This window comes from Octodon degus, unplaced genomic scaffold (assembly GCF_000260255.1).
Source record: "Octodon degus isolate 3935 unplaced genomic scaffold, OctDeg1.0 scaffold00013, whole genome shotgun sequence".
NCBI lineage: Eukaryota > Metazoa > Chordata > Mammalia > Rodentia > Octodontidae > Octodon > Octodon degus.
In genome coordinates, this window is record NW_004524589.1 from 3,070,414 (window position 1) to 3,087,990 (window position 17,577).

At 38.0% G+C, this 17,577-nt stretch overlaps 1 pseudogene; it reads right to left on the reverse strand.

Annotated features, from left to right (window-relative positions):
* Positions 1-4,919: 4,919 nt before the first annotated feature.
* LOC111815285 lies at positions 4,920-5,067 on the reverse strand (annotated as a pseudogene).
* Positions 5,068-17,577: the final 12,510 nt, after the last annotated feature.

The following is a 17,577-nucleotide window of genomic DNA, read 5'->3' on the forward strand; positions in this document are numbered from 1 at the left end:
GAGAGGAGGATAGCAGGTTTGATGCCAGGCAGGCAGTAATGGAGACTTTGGAGACCAGGTTTCGAAGTAAAAAGTACAAGGGTGCAGAAGTGCAGCTCAGTGAAAAGTGCTGAGTCCCATCCTCAGTGCTCCAGTAAATAAAACAAACAAACAAATACATAAATAACTCACTAGTGCATTATCAGGGCATGTTGGGAGCACTCTCAAAGCCCTGAGTAATGACAAGATTAAAAATTAAAAATGCATCCTAAAGATAAAATATTGTTTTTAGAATCAATAGATCTCATGTGTTCCTGGTATGAAAATATAGCACTGAGTAAAAGAGAAATATGAAACAGAATAAATCTATAGCAGAATGCCATTTGTGTATATGATACATATTAAAATGACATGTGTTTTATAAAGGCATACAAAAACAATGAAAGAATAGGATGAGCTCAGTGTAATAGGTGGGTATGGTGGGGAGAGACAGAGGTGATTATGTTAATAAATATGTCCAATTAACTAGGTCATTATGAAATACTAGTTGAGCATTTTTGTCCTCTCTTCTGTATTTATGCAATATGCATACTGTGTTAAGCCTATGATAAATGTATAATTTCATGGTTCACAATTTATACAGTAATATACATTCAATATAACTTGGAGATATTTTGACATCTTAATGCTTTGGAAAAAATGCCTGACAGAGTAATGAAGGTGTTCATATATAGCCCATGTTGTATGCTGCATTAGTAACATTAACATTGATTTTGTGTTTCTGAAAATATGTTAAGACACCAGGCTTTTGCTAAATGTGGAAACGACAGGAGTCCCCAATCTATGATAGTACTTTAGGATATTTTTGGAGTTTACAGTGATGTAAAAGCAATGGACATTTAGTAGAAACCGTACTTCAAATTTGAATTTTGATCTTAGGCTAGTGCTGTGCGGTATGACACCCCTTAGTAGCCCTGGGTGGCTTCCATGAAGTGTTCCACCGTGCTCTGCATCCTCGATGTCTTTGCCTAGGAGCCTCAGGGAGGCAGGGAAGCCAGACAGTGATTACATGAGGAGAAACGGTCTTCCTAGCAATAGGACTTGGGTGTTTGGACCCGATATCAACACAAAGCAATGTTAATTCTCTCTCCGGAGGACATTCTGGTATTCCAAGTGTTATTGTGGACCTAAATTATAAAGTTTTATTTAAAATCTGAGTTTATTAATACCACTTTCGTGCACTACAGGTCCACATTTATTCTTTTCAGGTTTTATATCTTATCAATCTATGTTTGTAATACAGAATGATTACACTCTCATGTGAAGTTGGTCCTTTCTCCTAACTTGTTATGATTCATTTTCCATTCCCTTTCCTTCCCCTCTGCTCCCTTCTCTTGATTCCTTAATCATGCACGATGTGCCTTAATAGCATTACAAAAAGTTAAATTTTGTTTTACCTTGGCTAAGGACTGAGTCCAACTTTGCTAAGTAAAACATCCATAATTTTTATCCAATTCCATACAAAATACATTGAAATATATCATTAATTAATAATAACTTTTAAATTATTAATTAATGATTTATTAATTAATGATTTTTGGTCCTTTCAGATGAATGTCATTTAGATTGTTTACTTCAAGAGATAGTCTTCTGTCCCTGAAGTATCGTGTACTGCATTGTGCTGGAAGGTAAGATTTTTTTTCTAAAGGTGTTCGCTGTTTACAGTTAAATTAAGGCACTGATTTAATTTTAATCAATACAGACTCACTGTAGTGATTCAGAAATAAAAAATGAGATTCATTGTGGCAGAGAATTCTGGCATTTCTGCTCTTTTACCCTCTCACTCTCCATATGTTTAGCAGAAATATTTGAACACTTTCATGTGCCAATGCATTGAGAAAGATGGCTTTTATGCTGAGGCAGCCTACTTTCTAGATAAGCACTCCCATGGTTGTTTTAGAGGAGCTAGGTGAAGCAAAATCTCTTGCGGCTAGAAGTTGCCATTCATGACCTAAATCAGCGGAGCTGAGGGGGAAAGGTGGGCCTGTCCAACTGCTCAGCCTAGGAATACACCAAGCTGGCAGCACAGCGAGAATGCAGGCTTCCCTGGAGGAGAAGGTGCTTCTTGTGGATACAGAAAGACTAGTGCTGAGAAGGTACATAGATGGAGGGCCCTGCAGATGGTGAGAAGAGGAAAAAGGAAGTGGAAACCAGAGGGGAAACTGCAAGATTTGGGGCAAACAAACTCTGTCCTGGAGTATAAGTTCATAACTTTAACAGCAGCATCAAGAAAAGGAAGCTAAGGCCATGATCTCCAGCCAGTTCTGATGAGAGAAAGGGAGAAATCCTTCCATACAGGAGATTTAGGGAGGATAGCAGAGCTTGATTTTTTAAAATCAAAGAAAAAAAGCAACAGCAAAGGAAAAACAGAAGAAGGGTAAGTACAATATCAGTTGAAACTGAACTGGTGTTATATGATATTACGGTTTCAAGAAATTCAGAGAAATTTGGGGAAGGCAGGTTTATATTTCTGTATTTCAATAGTTTATTAATAGATGAAATTGCAAGAGAGCTTGAATATTTTCTTAAATAGAAGCATCTATAATATGAGTTTTATTTTTTTCTTCTTCTCGGAAGTGGTGATTAAATTCAGGTCCTTGCATTTGCCTGGCAAGTGCTTATTCTACTGAGCTATCTCCCAGCCCCTATGTCATACTATTGCTATCATCAAATTTCAGTCCTGAGTTGTTTACATAGTTCCTCATTAGTTCTTACTGTACTGTATAAATGATAATGCTTGTTGCTAAACACACAACTTATATTATCAATATGAGTTTCTCAGTTTCAATGACATATTGACAGGGCTTGTGTATTTTAAAATGTGATTCCTTGTTGTTTGTGGTGGGCCAGCACTGAGCTGCTGTGATGAACACGGCAACCACTACAGGATTTCAAATCCTTGCACTCATTTCATTCTCAGATCACTCAATCTTTAAAATGCATTCAGATTTTCGTCAAGTTCTGTTTCTGCAAAACAGTTAAGTGCAGACAATTCCTTTTGTGATTGGTGTTGGCATGGTCCTTTACATTTTCCCAGTTCATGTCTCTTACATGTCATGTGAAAGAAAGTAGACATTTATGCAGATGCTTGCATTTACAAAGAATGATTTATTTATACAGCTGTTTGATAGAAGGGTTTGCTAAAACTATTTCCTATGCACCTGGCTCACCTGTTTTTATAGGAAAATTTTAATTCTTCTTAGTTGAAATGCCAGTAATATTTTGAAATGTCAGTTTCATTTGAAAATGTATAAAATGCAATTGTTTCCATCCAGGCGTTATTTCTATCTTTTTCCTAAAGATGGTCACCTTCTATAAACTAGTAGAAAAATGTAGAATTTAGTATAGAGATCATGTGATATATGATTGTGATTCCCATTATTTTTTCACATTTTCTAAGAAAAGATGCTAACAAAGCTTTCCTCAAGTAATACTTCTTCATGAAAAATAAAAAATCATACAGATTTTGACTGTCCACGGAAGAGTTGCCACTAAGACAAAGCCAAACTATGATCCACAACTGTTGCATATTGCTTTTAAAATTTCTAGTTCAATAAATTGCATCTGCTTTTCTTTATGCACTTCCAGGACAATTGAGCTTTTCACTTTCAGATTTTTCCTTCCCTGAAAGTAAAACGAAGATACTGTGTTGCACATGTGGATACTATTGCGTTGAGAAGCAATAGAGACATTTTCTTTCGACTCATCCTTCACTTCCACCTTGTAGCTCAGGATTCTACAAGGAAGGCAAATGTGAAGTCATCTTGGGATTGCATTCCCCCGTGACTGCTGAGCTTCTCATTCTTCATGTTGGCCACAAATGCAGTAGGTACTGCCCCATGCTGAGGAGAAATGAATTCAAAGCCAGCAATGGACGTTTTAGTGCATTGAAGTCAGAATTTCTGGTTTGAGTCACAAGTTCTACTACTTAGCAGCTTTTCTACATTTTATTGTATTCTCCAATAAGGTAGGAGTATTAACATGCTCCACTTAAGTGTCTGTGAGGAGCAGATCAGTAAATGTACAATAACTTTTAATCCGGGCCCCACCATACACTCAGCCCTCAACAAATGTTGCTTAAGAGAATCCTTTTAATTACTTCACAAATTTTATTCTATAATAAGTTAGTAATTAGGTTAGCAAACAGAAAATTTCTATCAAAAATGAATTTTGATATAGTTATAATAGGTTAGCAAATAGAATTTATATCAAAAATGAGTAGGTCCTTATGTTTTCCATGTTCCTGCACACTCATGTTATATTTATACAATTTTTGAGTCAATTAGTTGTATTTCCCAAGAGCAACAAAAATTATGGAGCTAAATAACTTGTCCAAAATTGAACAGACAGTGGTTGGGTCTAGTCAAAAAGCCTATGCGATTATTGCAATCCGCACTAGGGCTATAGCTTCTGGTAATTATGTACCCTCCTCTGGATGTCTACCTCTAATCCCAGGTCCCTCTTTACCAGTGGTCCCATTTCTTTAACTTATGGGCCTTCATTGTAAGGTAATACAAACAAATCTTCAGTTTACAATAAGATCATATTTTATGAGATCATGTCTAAATAAATTATTGGAAAAGGGAATTATTTTGTCATAGGAAAAATATTGAAAGTAGTAGTTGGGTTCCCAGAAGAGCACAAAAATTGGTTGATAAATGGAAACTCTTCATTTAAAGAAATAGCATTTGGCTATTTTATTCAAACCGCTTCTCTCTTCTGATAAATTAAACATGAATTTGTGAGTCAGCTCAGGGATACAAACATTATTTTAAAATATTGACTTATAAGAAAATACATTCTATAATAAATGGTGAGAAAGGAAAGAGGGGTGGGGGTCACCGAGGCCTGCAACTTCAGCTGCTTTATGTTTTTTTCCTTAGGGGAAAGCATGGATGCAGTCCCCCACTACCATAAATTATGCAGTCGAGTTTCCCAGATTTGGGGAAATTGCAGAGGTCAACCCATTCACAGTGCAATGCATAAACCTCGCCCTGGGAAAACTACCTTGCTGCTCCATTTTTGCATGATTGAAAGAAAGAATCCTGTCCCCCAGAAGAACCTACCCAACCTCGGAGACACAGCCAGGCGCTATGTAGGACAACGGCAATGGGCCTGAGACATTTCTAACTCACCACGACTTTGGAGAAGAATGTCTTGACCTGGGAGGTGCACCCATGGTTGTCAATTGTGTCCTCATGAGAGCAAATGCCCACGTTAGTTCTACTTTCACAAATTGTTGGAAGGGAGGACTGGAAATACAAATAAAGCCTCTACCTAGAGTCTCATTTTTTTTTTAATTTAATACAGGGTCTACAGGGTCTCACTACACCAATTGTACTTGTAGTGATTCTCCTGTTTGCAGCCTCCCAAGTGCTGGGATTACAGGCGCACACCACCACCCACAGTCTCAATCACTGTCTCAGTGCACCCTGGATCCGGGGCCAAAAAAGCATATGGGGATCAAACCCCGGTCCCTGTGTCTGTCTAACCAGTAGCTTAGCTTTAATCCACTGAGCTATCTGGCTAGCCCTCAGAAACCTATTTTAAGAAGTGCTCACTTGGGTAAATGAAATACATTTCATTCATTCATTCATTCATTCATTCATTCATTCATTCATTCATCCATTCAATGTAATTGCTACCTGTGGAAACCATATCAGTTGGAAGGAAGAATTACCAAAAGGTGGTGATTTCAAATGCAAGTACTTTAGAAGTGTGAGAAGCAGACATGCTTCAGCAGGTGTGTTAGAGACCTCAAACCAGTGTGAGCTGTGGGTGAAGGGGTCCAGACAGCACAAATCTTAGTAGGAAGACTTTTCAACAGAATCTCAGCTCTCTGCCTCTGTAGCTGATAGTCAAATGCTAGTTTTGCTAGTTATTGCCCTTCTGTCTTAGGCAGTACTTTAACTTCCGTGTTTTCAGGCTCTTTCATGTAAAATATTCAAAATAATAAAAATAATGGATTTGTTGTGGCAATTAACATAATTCATCTACATTGTTCCAAAAAAATATATATCAAACATTTTAGCATACATATTTATTTTGTTTAATTTTCAGTTGGGAATTGACAAAAAAGAAATTTTCTAGTAAAAGGATTAGTCTACAGAAAAATATCCAGAGAAGTAAAAGGAAAAATACACTTGGGAAACTGAAAACAATTCCATGTAGCAGTAACCTTAAGGATGAGGTAGGAAAAAGAGAGAAGAAACCAGGAGGTTGGAGCTGGTGAACATCAAGCACTGAAAGATTTGCAATCAGGTACATGTTCAAAAGCTTTCTCTTGCACATTCTTTATGATCTTTGCTCACAAGTGTGGATTTATTCCAATGTTACTCAGAGACAAGTAAAGAAATTTACATAACAGTAACTAGAGGATATTTGTGTTTAGTTATAATCTCGCTTGCTTCTCAGAGATGAAAGTGGCAGGTAAAGAATGTATTTCCAAGAGGCAGATACAGTTAAAGGATGATGCTAGTCTAGATTTAAGGGTGATGCTGTTGGGGTGTGGTGTATCTGATAAATATTTCTAAAGGTTACATTTTACTCAGGATTTACTCGACTGTAGAGTTGAAGGAGAGGTTGGGGCCTTTGGGAAATAATTTGGGAATTGAAGGGTGGTAATGGAGTTCATCAACTAAGTTGCATAGGAAGAGGTGAAGGAGGATGGCGGGGAACCAGGCATGACTCTGGTGCTACATGTGGTGTACATTATGGCTTTGAAGGAAAAATGCACCCTAGGTGCTGTATGTACTGAACAGTCTCTCTGTGTAGAGTTTGGCTTGAGGGTATAGATGTGGGCAATAACTGTCACACCATGATTGAGATCCTGTATAGGACAAGTGTTCAAGGGAGCAGTAGAGAAGGAAAAGTATAGGATAAACTAAGATGTGTACACGGAGGCGGGTAAGTGTTATACACTTGTAATCTCAGCACTCTGGGAAGCTGAGGCAGGAGAGCTATAAGTTCAAGCCCACCTTGGACAACTCAGCAAGATATTATCTCAAAATAATATCTAGTTTTATAATTAATCCAGTTTTATAACTGGAAAGGGCTGAGAGGTCCAGTGACATAGCTCAGAGGACTAAGTGCCTGCTTAGGCAAGCTCAGGGACCAGCTTTCATCCCTGGCCCCACATTCCACCCCAACCCTGGCCCCCAGCGTGCTGAGTCAGTGACCCTATCCAAGCTTGGTGGCACACACCTGTAATCCCAGCACTGTGGAGGCTGAAAGCAGGAGGATCAATATGAGTCTGAGCTGCATTGGTAGACCATGCACAAAACACATTAAAAAAATGCTTAAAAAAAATAGAAAGGGCCGAGGGGATTAGTCATTGTGAAAAATCTCATGTTCAATCCCTTTTACTAGAAAACAAACAAAAATGTGTCCACTGAACAGATTCACAAACAGATATGAAAATTAGAAGCTAAATGTTCTCCCCTTCCCCAAAAAGCAAATAATACCATACCTCATGTTCTGAAATTTATTAAAATTCTTTTGCTTTACCAGCACACACTTACCCTGGGAGAAAACCTTGAGATGATAATATGTACTCCCAGACTCATACGAAAAACATATGACTTAAATTTTTAAAAAGGCATGATCAAAGAAAACTCTGCTCACTGAGAGCCATTTAGAAACACACACTATTGGAGCTGAAAACCATTTTCCAGTTCATCCAGGCAAACAGCCTCATTTTATTAATGAGGGAATTAAAGTTCAGCAAAGTTACCCCAAACTTATTTCTCTTTTATTCTTTATGCTCAGCTTCCTCATTCCTTTTGAATACGTGCTGGATTTTAAAAATTCTTCCAGTGCTTGTGAGTCCACATGCTTCTAGAACCCTTTGTGAAAGTAATTGGAGTGAAGCCACTGTAAGCTCATCTAGATGTTACTGAGACACAAAAGAGAAAGAACCATCATACATGGATCTTTATGCCTTTGCTAAACTACCACAGAAATCTTAAATAAGATTCTTTTTTATGAAATTTATGCTTATCAGAAAATAAGACTATGAATTGTAAAAGAGTTAACTAAATTACTTTTTTTTTTTTTTTTCCTAAGAACCGGGCATTGAACTCAGACCTTTGCACTTGCTAGGGAAGCACTTTTCCGCTGAGCCATCTCCCCAGCCCATAAATTACTCTTAATGGAAGAAAATGCAAATTGAATAGCACTTCACATACATGGGAAATGCATGTATGTATGTCCTCAAGCAACGGCCCTGTCTGCTTAGGGCTTTTGTTTCCTCCCCTACACTTGTATTTGTTTAGAGGAAGCAAGCAGCAAGTAAAAACCAACAGAGAACAGGATCCAAAGACGCCTAAGGAAACCTGAATTAAGCGCTTTCCTTATATGATCTGTCTACAGTGCTTCAGAGAGCATTGCATTTGCCAGTGGGTTAGACCGGGGTATTATTTTTGAATCAGTCTTTCCTTTTTTCCAAGTTCCTAATACTTCTCATTCTGTTCTAGTCAGACACTTGAATGGTGAAAGTGCTCTATTATTCATCAAATACCTCAAGCTGTTTCTGTCAAGTTTCTCAACTCATTTCCCACAGATATTTCACAAAAATATAGCCAAGAAACGTCCCTGCCAGGTATGAGCCCATCTGAATAAAGAACACAGAAGCCAGTTCGCAAAAAGGAAATGGACTGGAAACCTGTGCTCTTTCAATCCCTGTAGTTTGTTTACTTTGCACCAGCTGTTAAACTCTACTTCCAACATCTGATTATTCATTTTCATCTTTTTCACTTTTTCTCACTAATCAGGGATAACTCCCTTCCTGGAGTTAAAAAAATAAAGAAAGAAAAGACACATCCAGAGAAGTGGGGCTTCTTTTCTTGTTTTCTGGCATGTGAAGGCATTTAGCTTCGACAGTTAGCACAAAGTGTGGATGCAGCATGTGGAACAAGTAGTTAGTGTTTCAAACAAACTTTAAAAATGTGAAAAGGGAAAGAAGTTAAGCAAGACACCCATTAACTGAGTGGAACATTTTATAGAAATGCTAATTGCTGACTAAAATGTTCAACTGTGTAACAGTTTGTTTTCCTTTTAGTATTTAAGAAACAAATAAAACATCGAAAATATTTATTCACAGTAAAACCTTTTTTCTGAATGTCTTCATTTTCACCAATATGGTTTGAAAGACTGAAATGGGCATAAGACATACTAAATGTGTTTGCTTTCAATTTTATTTTGGGTACATTTTAGCCATGTTTCTTTCCTACACCTTTAGAAAATGGCACACTTGCGTGTCTACAGGGAGGAGCTAAAGAAGGCATAAATAAATGTGCTGGATTAGGAAATGAAATTTCCAAATAAATATCTACAAACAATTGAAGCATTTATAAAATGTGATAACTAGTATAAAAATTCTAAGTAATTTTTCAAATATCATACTTATCAAAAATAGTATCCAGTACCATATTTTCAATAAAAATAAATTGAATAGTTTGATTGATGCTGGTACTTAAACTAAGTACCAGGCTAGGCTTTTGGTAGCACAGCTTTAAAACTTGGAAAGTTACATGATAAAAGCTGCCTTTAAACAGTCTTAATCATTAGTCAATAGAATTCTCTGAGGGAAGGTAACTAATGAATTTTCTAACAAATGAAGAGCTAAGTGTTAGATTGTAAATAAAATTCTATCTAAGAACAATGAATGGACCAGATGAATTCTCAAAATTAGCACTTTACAATCTTTTTTTATGTGTTTAGTGCAGGTCCTATAGAGTAGACCTATGTAGATCAGACTTGTAGTGATACTCCTGTTTTCAGCCTCCAACTGCTGGGATTACTGGTACAGCCACCATGCTCAGTCTCAGTCACCATCTCAGAGTGCCCCGTGGGCGGGGCCCGCAAGGCACACCAGGGATCAAAACTTGGTCCCTGTGTCTGCCTAACCAAGTGCTTTAATCTGCTGAGCTATCTGGCTGGCCCTCACAGTCCTAAATTCTATGATTTTAATGATGATTATAATTTTATAGTTTTTATATCATATGGCCATATGTGCATATTTCTCTTCTACCATTTATGATGGAGTAAAATATACACTAAAAATGTATTTATTTTCTTTGAGAATGCATAATACTATAGAAACAAGATTCTCAGAAAAGCAGTAAATAGCATGATAGTAGTAGAGGGAACATTCCAAAGGAAGAAAGAATTATTAACATGCTTGAACGTCAGGAAAGGTTTCATTGGGAGGGTGCATTTGAATGACAAAAAGTGTCAAAGGAAGTGGAGACAAAGCTACGCAAAAAAAAATGTGTCTCTGAGAGGTCAGGGTGATAAGGTAGGGATGGATGGGCTCCAAGGGCAGTGGAGGTCCTTCACATGGCTTCCTCCTTACAGAAAACTTTGATATCAGTTCACCAATGGGAACAAAGTTGGCAAGCATGAGCTTCAGGGCTGGAGACTGTCCAGTGTAATACTTAAGCATTGGGCTTTGGTGTCAGCTATTTAAATGCACGATCCTAATTCTATTGCCTATTTGTTCCATAGTATCAAGAATAGACTGGTATACTTTAGTCTTACTATCTATGAATTAGTGAAACCACAGCATTTGCTAGGGAAGTCTCAAAGAATCAAATAATCTAAATATGATTAGAAGTTTGCTTGGAACTTAGTGAATACTAACAACTGCTAGCTGATACTACTATACTTATGTACAGGTTTGGCAAAGACTTTGCAAAGAATGTAATACACAGTCAATTCCTGATGACTGGAGGATTATCAAGTAGATAGTCTTTCATTTATATCTGGGTAATGTGGTTTTAGAATAATTCCCCCTCCTCATAGCAAATACCATTTTACCCATGCTCTATTAAAGCATGCTATCTCTTTGTTTTCTGCTATACATATGTAGGTAAAGGTTCATTTTATCTAAGCTGTTAGGTAATAGAAGGCAATGCCCATAACTAAATTACTTTCAAATCTTTAGAGTATGTAGTGCTTTACCTTACAAATAGTAGATACTTAATCTTTTTCAATGAAAGAATAAATGAACAGTGATCACTGAAATGCTAAGAATGAGTGAGACATTTATGTACAGTGAAAAGACTAAGTCTTTGGACATTCCTAAAATATTTCTCCAGTGATTTCACTGTATGGAACATGTGGTATTAATAAAGGATTTTAAAAACAAAGCATTGTGCTCAGACCTACATGTCTTAAAAGACACTGATGATTTAGTATTTTAGAAAATAGAATCATACATTTGTATTACTTTAAAATTTCCTGCAATGTAACTATTGGATTTGATCCTGTGGCGGGGGAGGATAGAGGGAACGACTGGGTTGAGGATAACTAAAAATCAAATTATAATTCACAAATTTTACAGTTTAAATATTTAGGGGGTCAGGGAGATAGCTTAGTAGAATAAGCACTTGCCTGGCAAGTGCAGGGTCCTGAGTTTGATCCCCAGTACCGAAAAAAAAAAAAAATTATCGTAGATCCCTGTAAAGATAGCTTCATTCTAACTGTGAGATCTCCTTGGAAATTTCTAAATTTAAGGTTGTTTCAGTTGAGCATATCCTCAACAAGTCCTCCACTTTTTCTTGACAGTTAAGTAGACTGCAGATGGGCAACCAACTCAAACAACTCCTTCCAGTGGTTAAGGAGAATGGGTGAAGGGAAATCAGTACTCACAGATTGGTTCAAATATTTATAGAAATTAGATCTGGAGTTCGTGTCTTGCAGAGTTTCTGTGTGCGTCATTGGCAAAGTTAGGGCAGATGATGTGGAATTAGCAAAAAGGAAGCACAACTGGAGAAGAATGCTCTTCAGTTACCTGGTTCTGTCCCTCAGAAAGCACTTTCTGTTCTGAATTCTGCAAGATACCCTAGACCTTCCAAAATAGTATTCCTTTTGCTCAAGCTTGTTTCAGGAAGTTTCTCTCTCTCTCTCTCTTTTTAAAAAAAAAATCATCCCTGACCAAGATATAGAAAATTAAATTTAAGTGAAAAGCAGGCTGAAAAATAAGAAACCAGTGCCATGCAAGAACAGCCGCAAACAGTTTCCAGGTCATTAGATGACATAGTCATGGTCAACATAAATCTTTCCTAAACTAGTAGTTTTCTTGCCAGGCAACCAGCAAATCTCAAACCTGAGTGATAATTTTACTTTTTCCCTTTTATTTCTCCTTCTCAGTCCATAAGCTCCGTTGTTTTAATTTATAGAAGATGAAACTGCAGCCCAAGGAGAACATCATGTCACTCAAGTTCATGGGTCTAGTTTCGGGCAAGCCGGAGCTCAGATGGCTGCACTCTGTGACCTGTTTAAAGGCCCTTCCTGTCATCACTTTATCTTACTTGTACATTATGAGGCCATCATGGAATAAAACAGAATGAGATTTCTGTATAACAGGTACACTGAAAAAAGATGTTCCTTCTAAATACCATCATTCTTGGTGTTTGGGTGGCCTGGCTCTAGACTGACCCACAAGTGTTACTGCACAAGTATGTCTAAGATTCCCACATAGAATAGTGTGGTGTTTGCATATAAGCCACGTACATCCTTCTATATACTTTAAATCACCTCTATGCAACTTCAAAAGATAATACAAGGAAAATGATATGTGCATGGTTGGTTAGCTATAGGCTTGGGAAAAATGGCACCAAAAAATCCTCTATGTTTTAAGTAAAGACATACATTTTTTTCCTGTTTTTGATTCTCACCTGGTTGCTTACATTGATACAGAAACTTGGGTTATGGAGGGCTAGTGACAATTGGATATATTTCTGTATTCAGTCTCTGGCTTTCTCTATAGTATTTTGCTGTCTGAAGTCATGGAAATCTGTGGCTTTGTCACCCATAGGCTCAGGAATCTCAAATGACACTTCCAGCTCTATTCTTCTCCCAGGAATCTAGAATTTTACTTCGTATTGCTATTTGTCATCTCCACCTTGGTGTTTAGCAGTTATTTCAAGCCCACCCCTCTAGCTGTTGTTCCCCTGTGTTTCCATTTCAATAAATACTGCTTCCCTTCATCAGGGACTTCATCTCAAAACCTTGGCATTGGTCTGGGGAGACAGCTCAATAAGAATAAGTGCTTGCCTGGCAAGCTCAAGGTCCCAGATTCAATCCCCAGTACCGCATGTGGTGCCAGACCGGAACAGGCGGACAGTGCAGGCCCCCGAAACCAGGAATTGTGGTGCATGCCTGTAATCCCAGCACTGGAGAGTCTCAGACAGGAAGATCATTACAAGACTGACCTTTGTAGAGAGACTCTGTACCAACTAAATATATAAAGAGAAGAAGGAGGAGAAGAAGGAGGAGGAAGAAGGAGAAAGAAGGAGGAAGAGAAGGAAAAGGAGAAGAAGAAAAAGGAGGAGATGAAGAAGGAGAAGAAGGAGAAGGAGAAGAAGAAGAATCTTGTGAAACAGTAACAACAACGCCCAGTCTCAATTTCTTCTCAGGAAGCCCCAGGGGCAGGACCGGAGTAGCACACCAGAGATCAAACCCTGGCCTTTGCACCCTGGCTAAGAAGGAACTTTAGTCAGTTGATCTATCTGGCTGGCCCTAATGCAAGGAAACAATTCCAAATTTTAAAAAAACACGAGTAGCTAATATGTGAACGCATATTGGAAATGGCCTCTCAGAGATGCAACTGTAACCAGATGCAATGTGGCCTTAGGTTAAAGGACCTGGCTCTGAGTCTAGGATCTGACACTTTGAACCCTGAGCAAGATAGTTAGGTTATGATTTTGCTTTCCATCTCACAGGAGCCTGAGTCGGCCATCTGTGCAAAGATTTGGCCAAGTACAAGCTGGATACCAAGAAATATTCCAAGTACCACTACACTACATCGTTCCGTTGGCTAGCCTCCTCATCTTTCAGTCTCTATCCTAATATATAAGTCTCATGTCACATAGCTGTGTATAAAAATGAAAATATTGTTCTCATTCTTTGAATACCAGCTCACTTGTGGAAAATAGCTAGGAATGCTCTTCTTCTCTCATATACATAATCATCTAATTGGGTGGTGACCTTGATGGATTGAAAATGCAGAGGGAATAGTAAAGTTCATTTCAGGATATGTCTGTGGTTGTCTCCAGAGATGAATGGATCAGGATTGCTCTAGCATCACATTACTGGATTCATATTTTGGTGAGATTATAAACTGATGGCCTGAATGGGAGGTGGGTAGAAGAGAGGGTTATGGGATCATGACCTTGGGCAATACCTCTGGTTTTTAACTCCTTGCCTAGCTCTTTCCCTCTCTCCCTGTTTCCCGGCTGCTCTGAGGTGAGCACTTCCTTCTGCCATGCCCTGTCACATTTGACATTGCCTTGGGATATAATGATAGACTAACTTCTCTCCAAATGAGCTAATGCAACCCTTCCTTCTTTAAGTTGTGCATGCTAATGGTGTTTTATCATAACAATTAAAAGCTGACCAAAACAGGAGATATTTACTTTTTTGAATTCTTCTTAGATGAGTTAACTCAGCTAAATAAATCTGAGTTTTCTAAAGAAAGTCAGTTATAAAATTTAAAGGCTTATCTCTTAGCTTTATATACTTCACAATTGAGCAACATCCAATCATAAAGGAGAAAGTACTGTACATAGGTCTCCTAGCCTCTCTTTGTTACTAGACAGTTTTTGTCAGCAAAATGCTCTAACTACATATTAGAAATGGGCTCATTTAATTAAGATTGAAAGTAATCTTGGAATTAAATAGGTAAAACAAAGCAGTTCAATTGGAACTGCTGTTTATTATAATAGTAATAAGTAAATCAGCTGAAAAAAAGATTTAAAAATGTTCTAAGGAGTCTGTCAAAATGTAAAATATAAACACATAGAAAATGTCAGTTAACATCAAATTATGTGACGGCAGCCTCATAGTTCAGAAATGCACTTTTGCTTACTGACCAATGCCTTGTTTATATTCACAATGAAAAGTACAATACATGTATTGGGGTGAAAAGCTCTATTTCATTGTCTTGGAAAATACCTGTCCTGAGATGAGTTCTATAGACACTGCAGACTTTGAACCTCTTCCCGGAAACCTTCTTTCTGCCCTCAGCCTTGGAGGTGGGGCTCATTTCCCTGGCCAGGCACAAGGCCTCAGCACCAGCTGCTGCCTGTCCGCATCCTAACCCTAAAAACTAAGAGGAAAACGCTCGATGTTTTGTTAAGCAAAGAGCTCTGTACAACCTAGGCACGTTGTCTGTTTTCAAAGAAGAAACTAAGAGTGCACTAAACTCTAGCATGCTCCACTCTCCAGTAGGGTATGTGTGTGTGCATGTGTGTCTGTTTATGTGTTTATTTTTTTCTAAGGTTCTTAAGAAAAAAACAAATCTTTTTCAAAGGCCTAAACAAACTACAGCAGCAAACCATCTAAGATTAAAAAAAATTGATTAAAAAATTGATGTGATTGTAATAAAACTCGTACAGCGTTTTTCTAGATTCTGTGTTGAGAACTGGCTACACTGTGTGTTTCAGCCTGCCTTGAACTCATTGCATAGGCCAGGCCGCTCAGCCCATTTGCTGTGATCTTCGTGCCTCAGTCTCCTGAGTGCTGTGATTACAGGCATACACTCCCACTCACAGCTGTAGATTTTCTTTTATTTTTATTTTTATGATTATATATGTGTTGATGGAATAGTCTATGCTCTATTAGAAATATTAGACAGAGTCTTCAATGCTGAGTTGATGCCAGATGGTAAGTGATATATTTATTTCAAATAGCCAATCAATACTTATATTGCCTAAATGAAAATATAAATGATCAATACTTGGGATATGTTAACAGCATAAATTTATATGTAAAGCTGCTTTGAGATTTTATATAAAGTATCCATTTGATACTTTGCTTGTTCATTCAAGAGAACAGCCGGACCAATGGTGCAACATTACCTCTTCTTGTGTCAAAGATGGGTCAGCAGTGTTGCCTTTATAAACAAGCAACTTGAAAAAGCCCTTGTTGTCATTGACATTTTACAATCAAGGAAGTGATTTTTGCTGTCTGAAAAGTCCTTTGTGGTTTTCACTGGGATGGAAGCTGAGAGACCAGAACTCTTCACTAATGCAGAGCTGTTCTCTAAACAGTGCACCCAGCCACTCTTCTGCCACTTCTCTTTGCCAGAAGAAACAAATGCTGGCTGCTTGCATGCAGCCATGGCAGAATTTTGACAAGGAGGCAAAGGGAAACAAAGCCAACAAATACCAGAAGATGAACGCAAGGCATCTTGTCTCAGACTGAGAGCACGCAGTCAAGGAGCGGCAACTTGGAAGCTGCCTCTGATCTTTCCCCTCTACCTCAGGTTTCAAACCCTAACTAAAAAAGATGCGTTTTCTTCCACAAATGAAAACTATGAGTGTGTTAAGAAGGTAGCTTTCAGCCGCAGCCTACAATAGTATTTGGTTCTAAATGTATCTTCTCCCCTTTTTGTTGTTTTTTTCCTTATTCAAAGAACTTTAGAGTGTTGCAGTGTGATGAATTCTGTTTTTGTGTGTCGGATTATTCGCAAAAGAGTTATATCAATCCACAAAGTAACACAGTTGTGCTATTAACTAGAGACGTAAAATGTCATAACAAAATCTTTTTATGGCACTTTCTCAGTTTCAGGTAACATACTAAAAACTTTGCACACACTGTCTTAATTTTCACACTAATGTATGCGCCGTTATAATTATCTCTATTGATCAGATAAGGAGGCCGAGACTAAATAAAATGATGCAAGTTATTTTGTGATACTTCATGGCACACAACCGATACCTGGATAAGCTGTTTCTCCCACTGAGACAGGTTTGATACTGAAGATTATTTTTTATAGTTAAGACCCATCAAATCATAACAACTGGCAATTTTGTTACGTAAGTGTCCTAAAACAGGATTTAGTATTGAATATTAGAGGACCAAAATGCTTTTTTTGACTCTAAATATTCTACAGGACGCTTCATATGAGTAATAGGGGTTTGGTTTCCTACCAACTCCCAGCTTGTTGCTGCAGAGAATCCTTGTTGGGCTGGAGAAAATGTTTGGGCCCAAGGAGTAGTTTATTTCTCAGATATTCAAATCTAAATTTTTCTATGCCTAAGTGTACAATCCAACCCTGGCATTCACTCGTAGAAACATCTTTGGGTAGCATTGGACTGATTTACAGTACATCATTCTGGGAAAAACTGATTACTCTTTGGGGTACCTGGAGTACTAAAAGGGTGACCCCTCCATGACAAGGAGAAAACTCTTAAAGGGAAATAAGAAATGGCCCAGCTTGTGCCACAGAATGCCATTCACCTACAAGCATGAGACACGGAGCTATTACAGCCTGTTGAAATACGAAATTAGAGACTCTGTCCAGTTTTCAGATGAAAGGGAGTGAACACGACTAAAAAGATGGAAAACAGAACCTGTGAGAAGTTAAAAGCCTAGGGACATGTAAAACCAGGAGAGAGGAAGTTGTTATGGCAAGACCTTAGTGGAGAGATCATTATTTCCAGGAGACTAGAGCAAAGACTTAGGCTGTAATGCTACAAAAGGGGGAACAGATATTGTTCAAAAGGAGGAACTTTGGAATTGCAGAAGGAA